We start from the raw sequence: 5,526 nt of genomic DNA, 5'->3' as shown, positions 1-5,526 counted from the left end.
CTTCGCCAAAGTATCGGGCATACAATTTAGCAGAAGTAAATCCTGCCTCTTCCCATTGGGAGGCCTCAAGGTAAACACATGGACGACCTGCCTTCATTGGAGGTGAATTGGCGCCTCACCACATTCTGCTACCTTGAAGTCAACATTTACCACACGCCTGAACTCATGCATGAAAATAACACAGCGTCAGCGCTGCCCCCTCTATGCAAGTCGATAGGGTTCTGGTCCCGACTCCCCCTGTCCATGATGGGAAGGGCGTCCATCATCAAAATGATTGTTCTCCCCAGATTTCTCTACGGATTTCAAAATGTGTTCTACTATATTAAAGCTCCCTTTTTCCGACTACTAGAGGCAATACTTAAAGACTTCTTATGGGGGACAGGCAGACACAAATTGGCACTATCTACGTTTACCCTTCCGTACAGACAGGGTGGCATTCAACTCCCTGACCTGGAGAAGTATTATTTGGCAGCCCAGCTCAGCTTCGTAGCCAAATGGCTGGCTGAAGACGTCACTCCTGAAACGGCACTACTGCAGCACTCAATCGCTCCAATCCGGCTGAATGAACTCACTCGGGCTCCCCAACACCTCACTGGCGGCCCTAGGAAAACAAATATGGCTCAGAACAAAATCGCTTCTCCACCTGAATTACGCATATACCCCAGACATTCTGCTCCTTTCCGACTTGTGCCAGAACAGTGTCGATCTAGCGACCATTAGATATTGGGAACGGCTGGGAATGTACACCTGGGGCGACTTATATAACGAAGGCTCCTTCCGAGACTTCTCCTCCTTACAATCTGAAGATGACATACCCAGTGGCCAATTCCTTTGGTACCTAAAGATCCGCAAACTAGCGCGAACCAAATGGGATACTTGGCCTGAAGAGCCCGAGTCCAACCCCTTCGTAACACTCCTGTACAGTCTGGGAGAGGGGTGGAGACCAGTGTCTCAAATATACTGTCACCTCATAGACGGGCCTAATCCCTGCAGCCTTGAACTAAAACTCAAATGGGACAGAGACCTGGGGTGAGAAATGACCGATGGAGAATGGGAGAGAGCACTGGCGTTCCCTAAAGAGGTTTCTAGGAATTCCAGATTCAGATTGATCCAGCTCAAAATACTGTATCGCTCGTACCCAACACCGCACAGAATAGCGAAGATCTACGAGCAACCCCAGCATAACTGTCCATGGTGCAACAGAGACAAAGCGGACCTAATGCACATGTTGTGGGAGTGCGTCAAGACCCGACAACCCTGGGCTGACGTTGAGCGAACCTATAGGAGAGCTGGCATGACCAGGTATCAGTGGACCCCCGGAGAGTGCCTTCTAGGGACATACCCCAGATTAGCTCAAATCAAGCACACAGTAAAGCTCATGGACCTGGCATGCATCCTCACCAAAAGGACCATTGCCATGGCGTGGAAACGACCAGATGGCCCACACTTCCATGCATGGCGCAACGAGCTGGAACCTTGGGTCGGTGCGGAGACTTTGGCCTGGGAGGAAGGCATTGCCAGGTCCCCTGAGGATGCGAGTCAGGCACTTGATGCTTGGAAGGCCCTCGCAAGGGCTCTGTTCCAACCCTCCAATGACGACAAACCCCCTTGAATGATTCACCCCTCTGCTTACCGACCTATTCATCACAAGACACCTGAATGGACCACCGCCTGAATATACCTGGTCCCCCCTCCTTTTGGACTCCTTCCTTTCCCTTCCCGTGTTGACCCTCTCAAAATGAACTATTTACCGACCACTTGGAGACAATTACTGTTATTGTTAAATGCTTCATGTTGAAGTTGTTTATTGCTCATTAAATGACTGGCCTATATGGACAAATTTATTCTATGCCGCAGTTGGCACCCACTGCCACACTGCTGTTGTACCTATTCTAAATGCCAATAAAGAAATTTAAAAATTAATACTTTTAGTGATGTTTACAGTAGCCATTTTAAAGGAAGGGCTTACTTGCCCCATCTGACATTGCCTATCCAAGCCCCTCACCCCTTACCATATACAGATATAGTACCTATATTAAAGTTATCTTCCTAGAACAATCAAGTTGCAAGCTAAGGTTTAAGAGTTACACGTCAGTGATGACGGGTTTTTGGTATAAATGTTATGTTTCTTCTGAAATTAATTGGAGTTGAAGCGAGAAGAAAGATCGAGCGATTGCTGATATTCATGAACTCCCCGTTTTTTTGTACTTGTCATTAAACAGACTCCCTTTGCCAAACTATTGAGTTGTCATTATTGATTTGGTGCAAGAGTATTAATCGGCATCCCCATCCATCTCAAGGGTTCTGCTACTCATCTTAAAGTGCTGTTTGGAAACCCCCAGTCCTATGGGCCTGCTGAGGTCCTTACTGCACACTCCAAAACACAAAACCCTACAGCTGTTTTTCCACCTCCAGACGGTGAATACCAATATTCCCTTGTGGTCGAACTGTACCGGCTGTGTCACCTAGCGTGCAAAATGTCTCACTTCAGGAGACTTAACACGTCAACTCGCCTTACGCGATCTAGGCCAGCTTTCCTCGCTAACCCTTACAGGGATACTGTCATCTATGACCTGAGCTAAAACACCCAACCCACAGGAAAACCACTATTTACATATCTTCTGTCATCCGTGCCCTCAAGTCAATAGTCTAGGTTATTCACCAGAACCGTTTACCCCTAAAACCGAATGTGACCTAAACTTAGAAAAAGGACTTCTACCTCCGCTCCTGTCCCTACTCACTCTAACAATGCAAAACAATACTCGACGAAACTGAACAATACTCCTCAATGTTCAATACCCTCCCTCACACCCACAGTTGCCATTCGACTGGGTCAATACCTGCACTCCGTGGTCTGCTGGAGCTGCTCGGCTGCCGACTCCTCCAGAAGGTGCTCACTTCCCCGTGCTGGCCTACATGGACTCCTCGCTGACCACGGACAGGATGATTTCCAAGTGGCTCCTGACGGCCTTTCCACAGGGATGCGTTTCCCGTCTTCTCAAAATATGCAAAGGTCCTGCAGCCTCTCGGGCTCCACAGCAGAGGAGACGACCTGGTGCCGTGCTGGCACAGCCAAACATCAACTCTGCTCCCAACTTGTTGGGTATAACTGCTAGGTATGACAGAGCAATACTGGAAGTTCGCGGACTTGGAGGGCCCAACACCCTCCCCCAGCAGAATACACAGAGGACTCAGTCAGCGGCAAGTTCAAATTGCGGTTATTACAGCCAAAACCAACAGGGATCGATACAAGAACTCAGAAAAATGCCAGCATGTCTCCCAGTAAATGGCGCACAGGCCACTTTTGTCTTGGAAACACGTCACTGCTCCGTCATTACTTGGGCCTCTCTCCAAAAACCTATGGCACCATAGGGATTAGCCATCGGGAGCATACAAACCTTTATGGGTACCTATACATGTTATTCTACTGGCTCTTCCATGTCCGGTGGTTGGCATGTTCCATCCCCAATTTACTAACTATAACATTGTTGCAGTGTTGTGGACTTACCATTGGTCCTTGCCCATTGTTACCCACCCCTAAGGTACTAAACTGTGATTGGCTAGAGCTGACGTCCCCAGGCCTGGGACCCGAAACAGTTCTCAGCTCACTGTGTTCCTTTTAAGGGTGATGAGAATGATTATGTGTCTGTATTGTAACTTGTGTGCACCACCTTTGCCTTGTGAGAATATTCTCCTGCTCGGCGCAACGCTTGTTGCTTACTTGTTGCAGTCCGTGTCTGTATGCCTGGGATTGGTTCTCCTTTCTCACCACCAATCAATGTTCATTGTCTGCTTCAGCTGTGTCAAAATTGAGCTGCAGCTCCGAATTATGAGGATTTATTCCCTTTTTCTGCAGATGGTCCCTTTGTGGTCTGGGGATTGGAATGTCCTCTGTATTTCTTGACCTTGGCTGCGGGTCCTGTCTCACACGTCTTGCTCTCTGTCCAGCCTGAATCAGCTCAGCTCGACCCTTGCACAGTGGTCTGAGGCCTGCTGTAATTTTCTTAAACATTATAATGCAGTTTCTACATTGTTCACGCTGTACTATATTATCCATAGGTTAGTCACACTTGGCTCTGTCAGGTCCCATAGGTGCTCCTGCAGTTCCATAGGGTTATTCGTGTTTAAGCATCTGCAAGCTTTGCTCAGGATCTCTTGTGCCTTACGGTTTCTGCATTGCTGCATTTGGCTAATGGCAAAAATAATAACAGCAAAGACAATGTGTGTGTATATGTGTGTGTGTGTGTGTGTATATATGTGTGTGTGTGTGTATATATATATATATATATATATATATATATATGTTCACAAAAAAAACTTTGTTAACGCGACGTTATGGTTCCAAGTAAATCCAAAAAACCCTTGAAATTTGCCAGTTATGGTAAGCTAAGCAACCATAACTCGGGCCACCATTGTGCACTGCTAAGACTAACACCCAGGACATGAAAGATGACATCACAAATATCATTGGTGACATCACTGATGACATCACATGTCTGGCTCCTTCTTCATCACTGCTTAGCTTACCATAACTGGCAAATTTCAAGGGTTTTTGATTTTACTTGGAACCATAACGTCCCATTAACAACGTTTTTTTTTGTGTGAATTTCATAGGTTTTTAGTAGTGCAACTTAACCATAACGTCCCTTTAACAAAGTTTTTTTAATGAATTTCATAGGTTTCTAGTAGTGGCACGTAACCATAATGTAAACGAACATTTGACTTCATTGCACACCTTTCGAAGAATGCCCCATGACCATATGCTGGTGCACAGCATGGTGACGTGTCCGAAAACCTGTACACACTTAACAATAAGATCTGTGCCTCGTGGACAGTGTGGAAGTACATTTTGTACTGCTGTAGGAACTTGCAACTTCAACATTTCCCTTGCACAACTCCAACACCTATTCGTACTCGGCCATTAACAATCTAGCACACAGCACATACTTTTAGCAAAACTGCTATTTATCCTAAAATGACATCATCTAAGGCCATCCCTCCGCCCCAAGAAACAGCACAACTGCTGTAATGAAGGAGCATGAGAAACACTGCCCCTAGCTAACAAATAACACACGCACAACATTTTCCCCCCATCCACCTACCCCTCCATATTACTGTTTGATGCCTCTTTCCTCAGTTCCGTCCGCAAGTTTCGTTCTTAGTTGTCCTCCCAAAAAAAAGCCATCCATAAACAAAATAAATGTTCCTTTATGATTCACCTTTCACAGTTAAAAAATGGAACTAAAAAGAAACGCATAGACTCCATCTACTTTATATTTCGTATTAAAGTACATAGGCGCAATATGATTTTCCAACATTTCCATTTGCAGTTTGTGTTATGCTAATGGGAATATTGTAGAGTTCATCCTCCGTTCCAGGGACTGAACGGTGGATAAAGGGTCAGCAGGCCAAGTTATCAGCCCAATCGAAGTGAGAGTGCATAACGAGGTCTCTCGATCATTACCCCCACCTTCCAGCCCTAAAATGGGGGATGAATGCCATTAACAATCTAGATTTCCAAAGTAG

Source organism: Ambystoma mexicanum, chromosome 12 (assembly GCF_040938575.1).
Source record: "Ambystoma mexicanum isolate Mex_15411 chromosome 12, UKY_AmexF1_1, whole genome shotgun sequence".
Taxonomy (NCBI): domain Eukaryota; kingdom Metazoa; phylum Chordata; class Amphibia; order Caudata; family Ambystomatidae; genus Ambystoma; species Ambystoma mexicanum.
Note: the sequence above shows the minus strand (reverse complement) of the source record.